The sequence below is a fragment of the Natator depressus genome, chromosome 13 (assembly GCF_965152275.1).
Source record: "Natator depressus isolate rNatDep1 chromosome 13, rNatDep2.hap1, whole genome shotgun sequence".
Lineage (NCBI taxonomy): Eukaryota > Metazoa > Chordata > Testudines > Cheloniidae > Natator > Natator depressus.
The window spans coordinates 6,898,814-6,919,651 of NC_134246.1; the positions used below are offsets into that span (position 1 = coordinate 6,898,814).

The window sequence follows — 20,838 nt, forward strand, 5'->3', positions numbered from 1 at the left end:
TTAAATTAGATATAGAGCCAGCTGAACATCTCCATAAAAATGAGAGCTTCCCTCAAATGAAGGCATTTCAAGTTTGCTGAGCCCTGGGTCTAATCTGAGCAAATTCAATCACAGCCCAGTGCAGGGTAAACATTTTGCTCCTGTTGCTGTGGCTGGCAGAATTGTTGGGCATAGCACTGTTTTGTATCGAAGGGGGTGTGTGTTAATTTGAGTGGTTAGAAAACAATTTCTCTGGAATCATTTTAAAAATACACAAAATACTGAACCTGTGTGACATATATGCATGTAAAGTAGCACCACCTAGCCTCCCTTCTTTTTTCACAGCTTGGCACTGGGGGGATGATGATCACCTAGTGGCCCCATTGTGCTACGTGATATACAAACACATAGAAAGAGACAGTCCCTGCCCCCAGTGAAATTACAGTCTAAATAGAGAAGTCAGATAAAGGGTTGGAGGGGGAAAGGAGGCCCAGAGAGGTAAAGTGACTTGCCCAAAGTCACATGGTATGTCAGTGGCAAAGCCAGAAGCAGAATGCAGGTTTTCAGAGCCCTAGTTCAGGGCCTATTCAGTGGACCACTCTGCCTGTCATAGAGTTTGTCTAGTTTGAGAACAATGGTTGAAGTTAGGGTGGGGGGAGCTAACACTCTATCTAATCCTGACCTAACCCTGAATTTTTCCTTAGTATAGATGCAAATTAACACATAATACCTTGATTTAGCAGGTCAAGGTTCAGCTAAAGCAAAGCAAAAGGTGTTAGCCTGTGTCTGCATTAGGGAAAAGGTGGAGGTTAACTAACACATGTTAGCCCAGTCACTTGACAAACCCTGAAGAACTGATTCAAAGCCTACTTCAGTCAATCTGTTAACTTGAACAAACTTTGAATCAGGTTCTAAGTGAGAAAAGAATTAGGCCAGGAATCTCAAAGGCAGTGGGGAAGTACAAAAGTAGTCATAATTATGTATTGTAGCAGTTTGCTTATTGATATGCCGTTGTTGCCGGCACAGAGTGCCCGAGGCAAGCAACAGTTGGGTTCGTTGCCCAGTATGCGTCACGCCAATGACCACAACAGGGTGGAGAAGCAGAGAGTTTTATTTGAAGCTTCAGATAGGGAGCAGGGAGACTGAACTGTCTCAAATCCTGCAGCCCCGAATGCAGATTACAGTATACAATTTATACCTTTGCCTACTTCACTACACAAGCTTATACAACCAATTACCTGTTGCCCCGTACAATACCGTAGCCAATCAGCTAAAGCAGCCAGTTATGTTTTTCCTCATTAGCATTGCCCGAGCCTTGCCTTATTTGGTTCTATTTATTACTAGTTTTTGCTAAACATTTCTGCCTTATCTATACATTTCCCAGGCCGAAGCTGGCCTTGGCTAGCGAGTCGTGTGCAAACCTGTCTGTTTGTGTGCTAGCTTCCTCATAGTTGTGCAGGGTCACAGAAAGTTCAAGGAGCGGAGGGGCTTCAGTTTGCCTGGGCCTAGAGCAAGAGGGCTTCATCAACACTTGTGGTCTTCCACCCTCCCGAGTTACCTAGAGTAGTGCCCAGTGTCACCAACAATGCCCTCCTTTGAGAACACTCAACAAGCTTGTAACTGAGTTTTCTCATATTCCAAGGACAATAAGTGATTAAGTGCTGAGGAGTTAGAATCCTCAACAAGAGGATATAATGGGGTTTCTGTGGAGCGGGAGGCACATATTTTATACATGAGTGCTTTACAACAGGCAAGTAAGAGGAGAATGATAATACACACCACGGCACCTGTGAACAGGAGACGAACAATGCCTCCCCCCAGGTCAGGCAACCATCCCCAGAGTGAGTCAAAGATAGTGGGCTCTCTTTCCTGGGCTTTCCACTGGTTAAGAGCCTGTTCGGCTGACAGGATGTGCTTGTTAATATCCTGTGAATCCTCTGGGACATACGTACAGCATTCATCCCCAATCAGGGCACACACCCCGCCCTGTACAGCCAGAAGGTAATCTAGGGTCTGGCGGTTTTGAAGGGACAACAACCGGAGTTGATAAAGTTCCGTGTTGAGGCTCCTCTCTATGGCCAAGGTATCGTTGGCGAATTTGGTGAGGAATACAGAGAGCTGGCGATAGAGCTTGGCCAATCTACCCACCCCATATGCTGGGAGAAAGATCATACTGAATCTATCTTCCTCACTAATGGGCACGGGGGTGGCATACAGGGACCGCTGATGCCAGAGACGGCCCGACAGGAGGTGGGCCATGACCCGAAGGGGAGGGGTGAGGTATCCCAAATAACAGCTTCCGTGCCAACGGTGGGGTAGCCTTTTATAGGCTGAGTTACCACAGACATAAAAGGACTGTCCATTGGCTACCATGCCATTATGGCCCAATTTGTGGACTGCAGTTTCTAAGGGTGTGTAATATTGAAGCCCTTCGCCTGTGTCTTGGCCAGCACTATTACATAGAGGAATACTGCTATTTGCGGATGGGGACAAATAATACTGACAGGTACTATTGCCAGCAAACCAGGTATGGTTAGCAGTGGCTTCTTGGCGATAACAAAGGAGGCCCATGGGGACGGAGCGTAGCTGGATGGGTTTGGGGGCATGGGTCGCATTCCAGTAGGGTCTCCAGGGATCAGTGTTGCTGCTAAACTTGGCCTCTTTAGTACAGTTTTCTGTTAAGGTGGGCTGCGTTTGCAACCGAGTGGCGTTTGCTTTTATCCACCCGTCACAGAGGTCTGACCAGTTGTGGGGGGGTTGCCCTCCAAGGGAAGCCGGCCACATGGTAGGGGATCTGGGAACATATCCAGCAGTTGGACAGATTAAATTCATGGGCAAAGGTGATTTCAAGGGCCTCATAGGTATTTACATTCAAATTAATGGTTCCCTTCCATCCCTTCCTAAGAGAGAGATATGGGGAATACTAGGCAAATGACACCCACTATGAGGGACCTCATGGTGTATATGCCCTTGTAGCCCCCTCCCCCCCCCCCCGTGCTTATGTCTTTTTAAACAAAAATTTGAGTCCAAGATCGTTGGAGGGTGAGGTGGTGATGGGCTGGACGGTCCACCGTTCCACTGGTGGAGGAGTAGGCACCGCCTTCAGGCGAGAGTGATGGATCCAGTTTTTGTGTCCCTCGACCTTCGCCGCCTTGTGGGAAACCAGCAGGATGGTGCGGGTCCCTTCCACTTTTCTTGGAGAGGCTCGTCCTTCCAGGTACGAACAAGCACGGAGTCACTTGGCTGCAAGGAGTGGACAGGGGCATCCAATGGAAGAGGCTGGAAGTCTTTGGTATACCTGTGGAGAGAAGAGAGAACAGCAGACAGAGAGCACATATACTGAGACAAAAAACCACACCCCATTCCCCACTCCCCTGCCAGAACCATTCATAGGCCATGCCCTTCCAAACATAATTTCAAAGGGACTAAGCCCTAATCTACCCTTCGGGAGAGCACGGATGCAGAGTAGGACAAGGGGCAGAGCATCGGGCCATCGCAGGGAGGCTTCTTGGCACACTTTTGAGAGGTGTCGCTTAAGGGTTTGATTGGTACGCTCCACTACACCACTGGCCTGCGGTCTCCATGGCGTATGGAGTTTCCAGGGGATCTGTAAGGCATCTGAGATGTGTCGAATGATCTTTGATGTGAAGTGCGTCCCATGCTCTACCAACTGAGCTAGCCAACACCGTTACTGATTAATACCCTGCAATTAAAAACTCTGTCTATGTACAGTGCAGTGCTAGGAGGCTTGATCATGTGACCTCAATCTTAGGCCTGCTGTAGTGGTTAATAGTAGAGTGGTGCAGAATTCACCAGTTTGTGGCATTTTCACAGCACCTTGGCACATATGCACAAGGTCAAAGCTGCATTGCAACCTCTCAGGTTCAGGTTCTACTTACTTAATTTGTTTTGATTTATAAAAGCCTCAGAAAATGCTTGCCCTTCTCTGGGGAATACAAAATCTGGTACAGCATATAAAAGCAAGTAACATACTATACTATATCATTCTGAGTGTGAATGGTAATGTTAATAAGAGTAAATCCGTGTTGAAAAGTATTTATGAAGATGTGAATTTTGGAGTTAATTTGCTGGAATAAGATTTATAAATTAAACAGACATTAGTGTAAATTAATATTAATAAACAATCAACAGAATTTTAAATTGTTGCACATTTATGCTTTTTAATGATAACATCCTACCACAGCTGTTTTTGTAGAAGGGGAATAACCTGTCAATAATCAGTATAATGATACATGAGATAAATGTCATAGAACATAATGAAGGTAATAAACTGAATTTCCATCTAGTCACAAAAATGATTCTCAGAAACTATGATACTCCTTTGTGGTTTCTCTGGTGATTGGAATACTTTGGCCTGGCTTTAGTTGCTAGTCAAGTTTCACATTAATTGAAAGGTTTCAGTGCAGACCAGAGAGATGGCCCCAATCTGGCAGGCTGATCCATGGGGATAGATCGCTGCACATACATGGATTTCAGTTCATCTCCATGGATGAGTTCTGGTCCACCTGCACCAATGAACTTACAAGGTTTGGGGCCCAAATGAACTCTGAGTTAATAGCTTCTTAGTCTCTTGGATGACATACCTGTCTCCTTGGAGTCAATGGAAGCTTTGCCATTGACTTCAACGGAGACAAGATTTCACCTTTGGTTGCTAGGTAAATTTAGCAGATTTTGTTATCCTTCCATCTTTGGTGCAGAAAATGTGTCACTTTGGGTTCTTACTCTTTAAAGTGCTGATTCGGCAAAGGAATTAAGCATATGGTTAAATGCTTTCCCAAATCAGGCCCTTAGCCACCAAGTTCTTGGGACTGCCCCACTTTCTACTTTTTCAAGTCTACCTTCCAAGAGATAATCAGTTGTCCCTGGGTTTTAACTGATTATTAACTCCGCAGGCTGTGCTACCTTTAAAAGAGGGGTGGAAAGACACCTTGATGCTTTATAATAAATGATAATAAAACTGAGCAATGTCTCTCTTCAAAGTGCTATACAAAAATAGAGCCAGATTCTCCCTTTGTACTTGAGATTGGGTATCTCTAGCTATACTCAGCAAGGGTGTACGCTCCAGATGAAGCTATTATACTATGGCTGATTCCATCTTAAATGCATTTCAATCAGATGAGCAAATCGGTTTGATTAAAATAAAAACCATTCCGTAAAACGTGAACCAAATCGGAGTCATTCTGAAGGTGCCTAATAACTTGGAGAATATAGTGTACATGTGCATGCACATGTGTGTTTGAGTATGTGCTGTGTGTGTGTGTGTGTGTTTGTGCATCTACCCTTCAAGTTGCAGCCAGGGTCAAACTTAGACATATTGATATGCCATGAGAAAAGCTATTCTTGACCCTACTGATAGGGTGGGAAATCTTATGACACAGCCTATTCTCATAACTATTATTATTATTGTGTTTATTATGGTAGTGCCCAAGGACCAATCAAGAACGGGTCCTGTTTTGCTAGTCACTGCACAGAGTAACAAACAGTCCGTGCCCCAAAGATTTTACAATCTAAACAGACAAGACAGACACAGGTTGGGTGAAGGGATAGAACACACAAGCAGAGTGAACGATGTGAGGGCAGTAAACATTCCATTAGTTTCGCTATTTTGGGGAGGATGGGTTGAATTAGGAGGGAGGGGGTTAGCTAAATGGAAAGAAAAGGTAAAGGAGAGGGGGACAGCATTGGAGAATAGAATAGAAGGGGCGGGGTGGGGCGAAACTGCGGTGAAGGAACTGTGAGAGAGGGAGAGGGCTGGAAGAAACAGCCAATCTGCACAGGGCAGAGAAAGTCCAGATTAACCCGTAGAAAGTTTTCTGAATGTCCTGAGGTCCCTGCTTTGGTTGTTTCTGCAACTGCTCCTACTGGCTGGAGTCTCTAGCTGGTTCCTTCCTGCAGTTTTTCCTCAAGGCCAGGTTGTGGGGTGGGGGGAGACCACCTGCTTTCCAACCTCAATTCTTAACCAAAGTGGATAGGTTTCAGATGGGCAGATGAACTACTGGGTGCTTCTCTGAACCAAGGCTCTGTCCACACTTTCACCATTCCCACATCACCATCTCTGAGACCAACTGAAATCTGAAAACTAAGACATTTTCAGTCAGATGGCTTATTTTTGTCCTACAGTTACTTCAATAGCTTGTTACTGACACCAGGCTACATTTCTGACAGTACCAATTTTATGTGGATTCAAGTAAAAATACAAAAAACTTCAAGGTGGGCCACAGGCAGAGAAATGGGGACATTTGTATGAATCCTCACAGACTTGCATCCTGTTAGTTTCATGAGGTTGTAATCATGCCGTTGAAGTCAACAGACCCAGTGCAGGATCACACCAAATGGTTTAAGGAAACAGCTCTATTTCTAGAAGTGGGTATTTTTGGTGTATAGAAAACTGTCTTAAAATTTAAAAAAATACCATAGGAAATTGTGGGTATTTTTGTCTTAAAAACTTTAGGGGGGTTCCTGGCCATGTTTGCAACTGAGGGGGTCTCTATAAGGAAGCATGTGTGCTGGTCCTAGCAACAGTAAGTCTGCAGCCAGCCAGCCTAGCGTAAAGTTGGGCAAGTTGTTCCTCTCTCTGTTTTAGGGAGCAGCCTGCTTTGTGCCTCACTGGTTTGAGGTTCTTGTGTGTTGTCGTTCTGAAATGTAAGAATAAAGTCGTGTGACGTTGCAACCTTCCAGCCAGAGTATTTTATGTTTTGATCTAACTTCTCTGTTCTGTATGTCATGAAATATAATGGTACTGACTTTGGCCTGCAGGAGATCCCAGGGGTAGAGTAGGTTCCGTGTTATCCAGGATGGTTTCAGGTGGAGTAGCATCATGGCCAGCTTTGTAAACCACGGAGACATGATCCAGCAGGCAATGTTGCGGGGGAACGGCAGTCACAGATGTGGATTGAGTGAGCTTATCTATTTCATTGGGAGGGTGGACAAATCACAAACAATTGACATTATCTTTGGGCCCTATTCCTAAGGGCAAAATTCTGGAAGTCCTAGATGCCCATGGAAGGTCTATAAGAACTATAATACCTGAGATTCCATTGTACCGTGAGGGGGCAGCCGTAGTTGGAGACTGCATCACTTGTAGAGATGATGTTGAACTCTCGTGTGCAGGGGCAGCTCTTTGCAACTCACTGCAAAGGGGGAGTAATGGGGAATAATGACCAATGTCCCGTCCTGAGGAGGGGGAGGAGGGGACAGCATTCTCTATTCAGCCTCATTCTCTCATAGCTATGGCAGCCTGCTGTGCAGGTAGCCCATTTACCTAGGAATGAGGAAATATATATTTCAACCCTGCAGCTTTTTAGCACAGAGCAAAGCCTTTTTGTACATGCTTTACTCCTTCCGTAAGAGTTAACTCACCAGTATACTTTAAACAGCATGGTGAAAGCGTTTCAGGGGTGAAATCCAGGCCCCACTGAAGTCAATGACAAAACTTCCATTGACTTCAGCTGGGCCAGGATTTCATCCCAGGTCTTCACCTTCCTAAGCCCCATGTTAGTGTTTGTCTGCCTCCCCATGCAATGAGGAGACGATCTGCTTTATGGGATATTTCTTCTTTGCTGTGAAAGTGAAATCCTACCTAAAGATTTTCTTAGCAAATATCTCTGCTTTAAAACCTCTTCAGGTCTTTCACCATCAAACACAGCATTCTAATCTTGTCCTACTTGGGACATCAGAATTGCCCTTCTACCACATCATTTCTGGTGACAGTGCCTCTTTTCCACAGTCTATTACCCTTACTTGAACAAAGGTGTATTTGTAGGGACCAGTGTATTTAATTAAAACTGCTTCAATCTTCAATGACTGGATCACTGCCAGTCCATTACTTTTAACAGTACGTTGCACTAAAGTTGTCCATGCTTTCCTCCTTCCCAGCAACCTTGTCACTCTGTTCTGCTCTGGGTTCTGCTCGTCTACTCTCCCAGGCTTCTGCAGGATCTATTAATGACTACATGACTGTATTGTTAATTGTAAAACTCTCATAGCTAACTCTAGAGAATGTAAAACAGCTGGAGGGAAATCAGGTAGCTAAAGATGGAAACATTCATATTTGCACCAATAATTCAAACTGCAGACATGAAAGCTAGGCCTTAGTCCTTTTGGAATTTTACCCCTTACTACGTTTTTGTTTGTACAGCGAAAGAGGGTTGTGGGAAATTATCTAATTTACAAAGGAAATTCCTTTTTCAGAATTAGGGTCTCCTCATACTCATTGCTATTACATATTTCATGTGGTCAGTATAAGACCTGAAATCCTTATCTATTGCAGAGATTCTCTGGGGGCAATATTTTTGTACTGCATTTCAGTGTTTATTAATTCAGTCAGTAAAAAAAAGTGACACTGAGAATCATCTTCACCTCACTTACATGAGGTCTATCAATCTGCTTAGATGGCCCCAGCACTGTAATAGCTGAGTGCTTCGCAAAGATTCATGAATTTGATGCTTGCAACATCACATGGTAAGCTGGTGACAGAGCTGGGCATAGAACTCAAGAGTCGTAACTTCTAGAACTGTGCCCTCCAACATGGGTGAAATCCTAGCCCCATGGAAGTCAGTGACACAACCCCTCTGTGCCTGCTTTTTGCCGATTCAAACATTGCTAAAAAAGACAACATTTGCTCTCAGCCTTTGCTTAATACACATGCATGTGCACAAGGGTTAAGAATTTGCACCCACCAAACCCACTGAGTAATGAGTTTAGTGGAAACAGTTGCTTAACAGTTGTGCACAATGCATGCGGATATTAAACCATTTATAGGGTACATGCAAGGGCTGGTATGTTTGCTAATGTTTGCATCTGCAAAGTCAAATTTGTGCATGCATAATTGTGATGTACACAAGTTCAGGATGATGGCTGCTACACTGTTTCATTGACACATATACTATACTTTCATTGCTATGCTGTATATATAATTTCCAAATGTCCACCTGGTGAGAAAGATACTACTGTCATTGCATACTGCACATATAACTCTCCCTATGACTCTTCTATCATGTTTCCATATTTTAACTCAAATTTTGCTTCTCTCTGTATTTCAGGTTTATTCCAGAGTATGAAAATCGAGCTGCTTCCTGTGCACTTCATACATCATCACCAACAAAGCCAGATATCAGAACCTAGCTCAAATTCCAGGGTGATTATTGTCATGCATGATCTATGGAGCAAATAAATTATAGCTTTATTTTTATAAGGTACAATTGAGCCTCCAGGCTTCAGTAGTAACAAAAACACAACGCAGAACCTTGGTTTAACTAGAAATTTGAGGAAATATGACAAATCTGACATGGAAGTCACAAAGTAAATAAATATGCACATCCATCATTTTGTAAAACAATGCCTTCGCTAGAGAGAGACCTCTGCTTGTTTTATTCTGGAAGGTAAGATATTTTGTTGATTATCAGACTCAGATCCTGCTATAGTAAGAATCAAGCTAGTTATAAATTGAAATCAAACAACTGAATACATGATATAGGGAAATCAGTGGTCTACAAGAAAACAGTGGTAAACATCTGTCCTAGAGAATTAGGAGTATATTGATTTTAGGATATATTGTTTCATACCTGGATGTTGGATTTTTTTTTCATTGCACATAATATAATGGCATCTATTATACCTAAAATATTAACCTAATCTGCTTCTTTAAAAATTAAATGATGATCTACTTCCTCAGAATCAAATATGCCTTATAATTATGATAGAAATAAAAATCCTCCTTCTGCCAACACAGAACAAAAAGCCAGTTTCAGATTCACATGCTGAATACAGTATTTTTGTTTGCACAGTAGAAAAGTGTATTGGGGGAAATTATTATGTAATTTACATATGAAATTCCCTTTTCAAGATTAGGCTATCATCATACTCACCCCTTATATATTTCCTATGGTAGGTGTATCCACTCTAAAGATTGTCTGGGCCCTGTATTTTTAGTGCTTATTAATTCTCTCCATAAAACAATTTCTGGAAAAGTTCTGTGCAACATTGAGAAACATCGTCACTGCACTTTACATGGGGTCTGTCTGTATGTCTATATAGGCCTTGTCAGTGTAGAATCTGAGCGCTTCACAAACATTAATAAGTTTATCCTTGCAACGTAGGAAAGGTCTATCCATATTTTACAAATGGAGCTTTTCCATAGAGATTAAGTGATTTTTCCCAAAGTCCCTCAGAAAATTTGTGGTTAAGGTGGGATTCAAACCTTGATGATATCTTGACTGCCACACCAGTTCCTTAACCACAAGACCATCCTGTCTATAAAGCAAACTTATTGGTCAGAAAAGTAACTCTTTAAACCAGGTATCCACACAAATCTGTTTTCCTTGGGCCTGATTCTTCAATTCTTACAGGCGATACTTTGATTTGAGCCACTAGAGGAATAGTTTATATAAAGAGTCTAGGATCCAAACTTACATATATTCCAAGTCACACCTTCTAATTTACAGTAGAACCTAAGAGTTACGAACATCTCGGGAATGAGGGTGTTCGTAACTCTAAAATGTTCATAACTCTGAACAAAACGATATGGTTGTTCTTTCAGAAGTTTACAACTGAACATTGACAGGTTTCAGAGTAGCAGCCGTGTTAGTCTGTATCTGCAAAAAGAAAAGGAGTACTTGTGGCACCTTAGAGACTAACAAATTTATTTGAGCATAAGCTTTTGTGAGCTACAGCTCACTTCATCGGATGCATTCAGTGGAAAATTTTCCACTGTAGCTCATGAAAGCTTATGCTCAACTGAACATTGACTTTATACAGCTTTGAAACTTTACTACGCAGAAGAAAAATGCTCCTTTCCCTTTATTTTATTTTTTTAGTACTTTACGTTTAACACAGTACTGTACCATATTTGCTTTGGGGGGGGTTTTTGGTCTCTTCTACTGCCTGATTGCGTACTTCCGGTTCCAAATGAGGTGTGTGGTTGACCTGTCAGTTCGTAACTCTGGTGTTCGTAACTCTGAGGTTCTACTGTAGCAAAATGCATGTTGACTGCTATTAGCACTGCAGGGCCAAAGTAACTATCTCGTGCTTCATCAACAAAATTGCCAGCTAAGATCTAATTTTCAATCACCCTGCTAGGTGTTTGTCAGAGAAGATGTACAAAGCAGATAGAACATGTTTAGAATTTCATATAGCGAGTTGAGCTGCAGTGCTGATAGTTAGAAAAATCTTCTTTGGACTCGTACACTGAAAACATTTAATAGAGAAGTCATTGATGGACAATAAATATGAAAAACAAAGCTGTTATATTTTTTCACACAGTCACTATTATGACCATATTTCAGAGTAGCAGCCGTGTTAGTCTGTATCCGCAAAAAGAAAAGGAGTACTAGTGGCACCTCAGAGACTAACCAATTTATTTGAGCATAAGCTTTCGTGAGCTACAGCTCACTTCATCGGATGCATCATAAATGCATATTTATGACCATAAATATCTTTTAAGCATATTGGTGTTTCACTGTAGCTATATTATATTAAAATCCACATTTTTTTTTGAGCATCTACTATTTTAGTGTTAATGAATCTTCTTAAGGCCTGCTTTTCAGATGCCATTGCTCACATAAAATGTGTGCACAAATACACTCTTACCCCAACTTGACGTGCAAGGAGCAAATTATGATCATGTATGCTGGCAATTACCTGATCAGCGTGCAGGGCCACAGCAATTACATACCCAGTTTATTTAAAAATTAGACCCAAAGTGTCATTTACATGTCGGCTTGGAAGGGTTAGATTTTTATTGGCAAATGTCATTAAAGGTTGATTTCACCAAACACACACAGACAAAAAGATATTTCCATCGATAATCAACTAAATTTACAGATAGGCAGAGTAAGAAGAATGTTGCCTGCGAACTTATTAGAGTTCAGTTTAAGTCTGTTTGCTTTGTATGTTTTGACAGGTGATCTTGACCATTTGTGTTTTTACGGTTATAAAGCTTTAACTTTTTGAATCTCAATAGCTACAGTCATTGAATAATTATTGACTGACTCCCCCCGCATAATTTACTGTAACTGTGAAAACGTAACTAGATAAAAATAAATACTAAAATTCTTAAAAAATAAATCTCTATATTATCCATTGAAATTATTTTTTAAAATGAATTCTGCCAAACCTATTTGCAGAGTATCTGAGTTTCTGGTTAACCTCAAAGATATGAATCTTTGTTAAAAGGGGACAAGATGCATAGTGGGGGAATAGATACTAGTGGTAAATGTTCTGACAGCTAGGAAAAGTCATTTATAAAGTGAACATTAGTAAATATTAGTGATGACATATGGATATCAGCAGAAAGTAAATGGCAAGGCAAGCTAGGATGAGGTATTGCACTTTAAATAGTAGCAACTGTGTTTTTCTGGGGCTGATCTTTTTTATATATTAACAGAAATTTACTATTATGCCTCCTGCTTCCCCTATGGTAAAATGCCAGAAATTCAACTGAGATATACTTAAAGTGACAGCATCCCCCATTTTGTCTAAGAAAGATGATTACTAAATGTCACGTCTATCTATTCTTATATAGATCAGATATTTGACATGCTCATGTCTAAGCTTCAGAGTAGTTTGCAACATGTTTTCTGTTGCTCTAAGGGAATTTGAAATCTTTGTGATGAAAATGTGTGGCAGCCAAAGGCGGTGCATTAAAATATAGAAATAAATAAAGATGGGATTCATCCCAAAGGTCTCGGGCCAAAAGAGGTAACAAAAAGACCTGACTGAAACAGACGAAGAGCGTATGTTTCTGATTAGGCTGTGAGACGATTGCAGTTGACCAAACATTCCTGTTTTCTCATCTGAAGTAGAGTCACATTCAAAAGCACGCATTGTTATTGTTCAAATCATTTTATCTTGTTTTAAAACGATTTGAACTTGCATTAGCACAAAAACCATGAAATTTATCAAAGAACATGGACTCTACCATTGCACTGCGGAATGTGTTGCCTTTCTTCTCACATTGTCTCGCTTCCCAGCCTGCATAGATGGGGAGACAACACAGGTGTAAATTGACTGTCAGGGTCACATGTACAGTGAGCACAGGGGGGTTTCCTTTCAGAGTCTCCTGCTTTGCCTAACCATGGAAGGCAGGAAGTGTCTTAAAGAAGGTTGAAAGGATGTGATATAAAGAAAGGCAGGATAGAATGGGATGCCTATAATTATCAGTTTATGGCATTCGAGCTTCTGTGGGTACATCACACAGCAATAAAAAAGCCACAGCACTGAGTCTCAGAATCCGGGTCAGCTGACTCATGGGATTCGGGCTGCAGGGCTAAAAATAGCAGTGTAGACCTTCCGGTTCAGGCTAGACCCCGGGCTCTGAGACCCAGCCCTCACCCCCTTGCAGGGTTTCAGAGCCTGGGGTGCAGACGGAGCCCGAGCGTCTACACTGCAATTTTGGAGCCCTGCAGCTGTGCCAGAAGCCTTTTATTGCAGTGTAAACATACCCTTTGAGGTTTGGGGCCTGAGTCCAGAAATTCTTAACCTAGGGTCAATATGCAGTGTGCACACACTCAAGGCCTGGACTTGCAAACCCAGGGTCAGCAGATCTGAGTCTCACTAACCCTGGGTTTACACTGCCGTGTAGCCATACCCTCAACCATTAGTCAATAATCGACGATCTGACTTTATTTCTGCAGGGTGCTGATTCATGCACATCTGGAGTTCATCGTCCCCCAAACTGCATAGTGTATTATGCTGAAGATTCAGCAGTAGTCACAAAAATATAGTTTGTCCTAATAAAATAAACTCCTGCTAAATACAGCCTTTGCTTTGCAATGCTGCCTCCCTGATTGAGGCAATATTCTTGAACAGAAGCATGGAAATGTGGACTTCCCAGAGGATCATAGATGCCCTGACTTCTCCCGACCCTCTTTTAAAGGTACCTCTTCCTCCTATTGAATACACAACAGTTAATATTGTCATTAAACCTGTTGAGGGCATATGTTTTGAATGTGGGGACCTAAACAAGCCTTTAAATGAAAGATGAACATTGAGAATTAGACACATCATTGCCAATTTGAGCATCTACATACAAGATTTAGCTTGTCTGTGTGGGAGCCCACATTTGGACAGTATGATCTGAGAATATTTTTATCAGAAAATATAATAATTTTGTTGAATTAATTAATGGTTTCCCCTCTGAACCACAGTATGCTGAGCCTTACCCCAACTGTAAGAGTATGGATAAGATTTTCTGATCAAAGATTCTCATGCTGCTTCACAAATATTAATGAATTAAGCCTCGCAGCATCCCTGGGGGTGAGTATTATTGCCCCCACCTTACAGATGGGGAAACTGAGAATGGTTGACAGGAGTCAAGGTCACATGGGAAGTCCATGAAATAATTGCTGCTAGAACCCAGATTTCTTTAGTCTCAGTCCTGTGTCTTAACCTGAAAGCCAACCTGTATTCTCCCTTCCAACAGCCGCCTTCTCCTAGGAAACCTATCCCATATTTCCAATCCCTAATAAATGGTGACTTTATAAAATTAGTATTCTTACATCTGTCTCTTGTAGGTTTTTTTTTTATGTCCAATTTCCGTAACACAAATCAGAACTCCCACCAAAATAACAGTTTAATTCAAAGAGAATCTCCATGCAACAACAAAGATAAGCATAAAAGCCTCCCCTCCAATAAGAAAAGATTTTGTTATCATATGTGGAAGATTAAAGCCACTATAAATGAAAGTACAGTATATAACTGGAAACAAGCTTTCTAAATAGGTGGCATATGTCAGCAAGCATTACAACAGTGTCTTTAGGTGAGCCTTTGATATAGTCTGTTAACTGGTTCAGCAAGGTAGATGCAGCCATAAGAGATTTTCAAATCCTTGATTTGTTTTCCTACTACAGTACATTTGAATAGAACAGAATCATAAATTACCTCTGATTTTACGTCTTTAAAAGGACACATAAAAGCTCATGAGATCATTGCACACCCTGGGGGGAAAAAACAGGAAAAGTATGAAAGATTCATTTTATTGGAATACAGGTTTAGCTATTTCATATTTAATAATATTTAATATTTCATTTACTACCGGGGACTCACCTTTTTTTTCCCAGCAGAATGTAAGATGCAAGGCACTATATATAATACATTAAGATTTTATGTCTGAGTATAACAGTGTCGTAAAGATTGTCGTTGGAGCTGTTTAGCATGATGCAGAGACTGAAAGCAACTAGGTTTCTTTTTCTTTCTCCTGCCACTTCCAGCAGTCAAAGCAGGAATGGAAGACCTTCGCAAAACCACATAGCAGGAGCTGCCAGCAACAGGAGGAGAAAGAAATGTTTATTTCTTCAAGTTGTTTGTAATGTTGTTCCTCTCTGGGAATTACTTTACAAGGGGCAGTAGGGAACCAGGCAATCAGCTGCTTGGGGAAGGGCAAGAAAGGGCATAGCTTTTCAGTGCGGGCATATGTTGTAGGTTAGTTTTCACACTGTTGGAAAAAACTAGGTTTTATATTTTTCCTTTCTAATCAAGACATTGTACAAAGCAGTGAAATTGCAGGAACTTAGCAAATGAGGCATCCATTATCTGCTCAGCAATCGTTTCCATGTTCTTGGGTGCACAGATGGGATGACATGAGGCTGCATGCCACAAGGAGGGTTAGAACTTGTATCTCGAATGTTGGCCTGATCAACATGATTATCCTTTACTCTTTTTCCAGGGGCTCTTTCACTCTGGTTGTCTACGTAGCCATAATTCTGCATTTGGTTTACATTTAAAGGGGCAGTACAAAGTCTTCCTGCCAATCTCGTGTGAGGGATCTCAGAGAGGCACTGCTTTCTCTCTCATGGGGACTTTATATTGATTCCTTCTTGGTTCACTATTTTCCTTAATGAAATATAAAAGTCAGCTCGACTGAGAGTATGTGCGTGTACAGAACTCATAGCTGCCTGCTTTGGGCAGCTAGCCGCAAAGGGAAGACACAGTCTAACCATATGGCCAATGCTCACAACATTGTCTCAAGTGTCAAAATTTGGGGCCAGTTTTGCCAGCTGTTTACACCATGCAAACAGCCACAGGTGGCTCAGGAATTTTTGCCCGAGCCATCTGCAGTTTTCTTCCTGGAAAAGAGTAGAGGCTTTTCTGCCAGCCCACAGCCCTGGGCACCTGGTCTGCTCCACAGGACACAGTATTACCATTCACAAGCGTTCAAAAATTATGAGCCAGGCTATCCAAAAATAATGAGGTTGACTTAAAAACAGGACAAATTTATAATTAAAACTTCATTTCAGGGGAAGGAGGGGATTTCCCCTCTTTTTCTTCAGCCATTAGGGGTCACATATAGAAGATTTTCCTGCAACCAGTAGGGCTATAAACTGGGATGGGTTTTTTTTTTTTCAAAATGAAAGCCAAGATTCTCACACAATTGCATGATTCCAGGAGCTGGGGCTTTAAGAAAAGCCATCAAATATCAGGTGAGCCATGATAAAAACGACAAGACTTGACAGCTAATATCTGCATGTGGAGAACAGAGGCACTCCAGAATTCATTCCCTAGGTGCCCCCTCCAAGGAATTCCAGCTGACTCAGCTAGGCTTGCTCCTGGAGCTGCCACTGAAATACCTCAGCTCGGAGTCCATGGAGCAGTGACTGTAGATTTTCACCTTCCCAGCTTAGGCAACGTATCAGAGATGACTGTAGAGTGTTTCTATATTAACCTGTATTAGAGCCTTGCCTTTCAAGCGTGGAGACATTTTAAGAGCCTTTTTGCTTTTTCGAGGGAGTAAAAGTGCGGATGCATCTGGACGTTCATGACTCAGGTTAATTAGTAGAGGTGTTCTAAAGCCACAGTCCCCGGCTCCACACTGGTACCATCTGGTAGCCCCACAAACACACACTTACACCAGCACTGCCAGTCTGCTGTACTGTGATATGCTATCGTTCCCCCGTGCAAAGAAACAGTGCTGCTGGGAATAACATCAGAGAACTAGCCAGTCTTTTTGAAGCTTTCAGTGAAGGCGCTTTATAGCTAGGTACATGGGCTCTCCATAAACAAACCTGAAAACACCCATATGTTCGCAGATGCCCATGCGCCACATGATATGCAAGCACAAGTATATCCTGACATTGAAACACGCCCATCCTCAAATGACCTGCCGAGCCCTGTCAGATTTCTCCATAACCTTTGGCCTGGAGAGCAGTGCAAGCCTTATCTTGTCAGTCATGCTAAAGATTGTGACACTGACTAATCCCAAAGCCAACTGGAGTCTTTCCATTGACACCCATGAGCTTTGGATCATTGTCAAACCGCTCAGACAGCCTGCTTGTCGCACAAGCTTGTCTCTCTCTTCTCACGTGTATAACAGTTACACAGATATCATGAGACCCAGTATGTAATGCTGGGAAGGAAGGCTCCCTTATGAAATATGCCAAAGCTCTTCATCCTTCCGAATGTTTTTTTTTCCCTTTTCAACTGCTTGTTCCTGTGACCAGTTCAATCCCCATCTAGGGTTGGTTCTTCTGAAGTTATAAGCCTCAAATGGTCTCAAAAGGCCCCAAAAGCACCTATAGGCCAAATCTTGGAGTTTATTCCTAGTTTTTACTCAAATAAAGCACTGTTGGCTTCAGCAGAAGGGGTAAGTAAGTATAATGACCCCCAACATGGCTTTTTAGCAGGAATGGAACCCAAGGCCTTCAGTGTTGCAGTACAGACCCCTACTGCTTCAGCTACAAGAGTAATTCTGTTAGTAATCAGCAGTAGTGGGGTTTCGTCCTCTAGAGGGCCAGCTGCTAGAGAGGGATGCAACATGTACTTTGCCAGAGAGTTACACAATAACTCCAGGATATGGCTCACCGATTGCACCCAGTCAGCTGACGTGAGCTGCGAGACCACTCTTGATGGTACTAATGGTCTCTAACAAATGCAGAAGGTGTCACCTTTCCAAGAGCAGCTGGCTGTGGGATTTTAGAAACAGGTATTTTGCCAGGAGAACAAGTCATTTTCTCTAGCAAATTCAGTGTCACATCTCACTGAGGAGCTATGTCATTTGCATAACTTCCCATGGAAACAGAATCAGTGTTTGACATCATGGGACAGAATCTCAGAGTCAGTTTAGCATTATCAAGCCACTAGTCATCAGTCCACTGTCATTCTCCTATATCGGACATCTTAATAATCAGTCCTGTGCACACATGTTCAGCAACAGCAAACCCTTATGATCTCCCCAGACAACTGCAGCTTGGGTTCATGCACAACGAACATAAACAGAACAACAGTCCTCACTGAGCTCCATTTTCAGTACTTGGAATACACCCTTCCTGTTAAGTGAGGAGGCTATTTTCAATTCCTCTTAAATAATTGAAGATACTACAGATACAATCAAGAGTCAAACTTTTCGAGATGGAACTGTCTAGATGATGAATAAGTTAATGGAACTAAAATCCCAGTCGTGGCTGATTAGAGGACCTGGAGAGTTTATCGGAGATGGGATTGTACAAGCCCAGTCACAGCCTGACCTTGTAACGAATGAGAGCTAAAAAGCAATTAACTGAGAAATTATCAGGGAAAAGAGAAGGTGTATGGTTGGTTAGGTAAAGCAATATGTCAATGGGCCATGGATTGATTTGGCTGGAATAACTCAAGGTCTCTGTTCTGATGATTCAGGACTTCAGGAACTCGCCTAAGCCAATCAATAAAAACAAAACAGGGTCAGGAGCAGGAGTCATCAGTCAATATGGCAGATCAGTATTCATGTATTATTAAGTTGGCAATAGAGGAAAGTTCTCATACAGCCAGCAGCACTCAAAGTTCTTCAACTCTACTTTTGCAATGTGATGGAGGAATAAAGATAGAACTGATCTTCCATTGTGCAAATTACCCTTCTCATTTTAAATGATGGATTTTTAGACAGCTTTGTGTCTTCAGGGGTATTTCATGGGTACAGTTATCATGATTGCATTCATAAAGTGAGTAATTGTAGGTCTTATTTGCACATGCAACTGCAGAAGGCAGTCAGAAAGAATTCCATGGATTTCAATATTCTTTGGATCTAGCCCTAAATGCACCTCTAAAATGTCCCAAAAGATGGTCCCAGGGTCTTCTAAATATCTGGATTTACTTTCCCTCTGCTGATATTTTAACTACATCAGTAACCAGGAAAATCCAGATATATGATTTCGAATTCCTTACTTTATTTTGCTGTTTTTGCAATGCCAAATGCTGCTTTTAGTTATTTGTAGAGTCGACATAAATAAAAGGGAAAGATGTACACCTATTTTTTTAAGACTGACTTCAAACGCTCTATCCTCCTGCACCTCTGCTAATGGCCTCCAGTTGAAAACATTCTTAGGGGCAGATAGAGAAACATTCCCACAGCACAAAGGATTGAAGGCGATGTCTGTACAGAGCTTTGACGCTGTGCAAAATTACAGCCTGAATTCTGACCTTAACCAGGCCACCTTGAGTAAGCAAAACTCTCATTGACCACTCATCAAAGCCACTGTCTTCACTGAAGGTCTGCCTGGGTGAGAAGTGGGTGAGAATGGAAGACAAGGTAAGGGCCAGATTTTGCCCTTACTCCCATGAGCAGGCTCTCCAGATCACAGGTAGCATCGTGGAGAGGAGAGTAGCTTCTATGGAATTGCTATTTCCCTCCCTGTGTATGAATGGACAGGACAGGAAGAAGGTGGAACATTGGATCCACCCACCCGACCTCAACACATCAGAACTATTTACAGTGGGATATGGGACAGAGCATGGATGTTCCCATCCCCACCTTCATATCTGTGATAAAAGCAGATCCATTTGCAGTTCCTATATACAATAACCCTCAATATCACTGGAATTAAGACGGGGCAATTGGACATAAATTGAGCCTCTTCACTGATGACATCCTTCTCTGTCTAACTGAGGAGGCTAAACTGCTGAAGACTAAGTGATCTCATGATGAAGAGACAGAGCAAATGTAGCAGGTTTTAAAGTGAGCTTTACTTCAAATTACATCAACAACAAAATTAAGCCCACCCACCAATTTCCAGGTGACACAGACTCCAAAATAGGGATATGGCCCTCCCCAAATGTAAAATCCCATTGAAATAACAGAATGTGCAGTAATTGCACCCAATAACATACACCATAACTTCTTATAAGAGAAGTGGCATGATTTAGTGGCTTGAGTGTCAGCGGACTTGGGTTCCATTCCCTGCTCTACCCCGACCTTCTGTGTGACCTTGACCATGACATTTCACAGTTCTGTGCCTCCGTTTCCTCTCCTCTTCTTTGCTTTTGTATCAATTATATCAGTGGCTCTCAAAGCCGGTCCGCCGCTTGTTCAGGGAAAGCCCCTGCCGGGCCGGACCGGTTTGTTTACCTGCTGCGTCCGCAGGTTCAGCTGATCGCGGCTCCCACCTGCCGCAGTTTGCCGCTCCAGCCCAATGGGGGCTGCGGGAAGCGGCGTGGGCCCAAGGAACATGCTGGCCGCCCTTCCCGCATTTGCAAGGTGCTTTGGGATCGAAACGTGAAATAGCCTGGGGGGCTGCCTATGCTGCATTCAGGGATGGTGAATGCAGGTCTGCCTGAGCTAGCTGTAATCTAGTGATAGCACTGAAGCCGCAGCAATATGGATGGCCACACAAGGTGTACAGGTAGCACTCGTTTGGGCGACTAGCTCACACTGAACACATGCTGCCGTGGCTTCCCTGCTGTTGGTACCTGAGCTATATAGGTTAAAGCTAGTTCGGGTACCAACATAAGAGTGGGGTCAGAAGAATTGGGTCAGACCAATGATCCATCTAGCTCAGTATACTGTCTTCTGACAGTTGCTAGCACCAGATGCATCAGGGGGAATGAACAGAACAGGGAAATTATACAGTGATCCATCCCCGCTCCAGTCCCAGCTTC

The 20,838-nt window shown here is 42.4% G+C and overlaps 1 long non-coding RNA gene across 2 annotated transcripts in view; it reads right to left on the reverse strand.

The window, feature by feature from the left end:
- Window positions 1–3,023: 3,023 nt before the first annotated feature.
- LOC141997247 (uncharacterized) overlaps window positions 3,024–20,838 on the reverse strand; it is a 56,286-nt gene continuing 38,471 nt past the window's right edge. The window contains exons 2-3 of one of the 2 annotated variants that reach the window (XR_012641695.1): window positions 14,878–14,933; window positions 3,024–3,277 (exon numbers count right to left, since the gene is read on the reverse strand). This is a non-coding gene — a long non-coding RNA (uncharacterized LOC141997247). The remainder of the gene's footprint in view (window positions 3,278–14,877; window positions 14,934–20,838) is intronic. The other variant, XR_012641696.1, reaches the window with a different exon arrangement.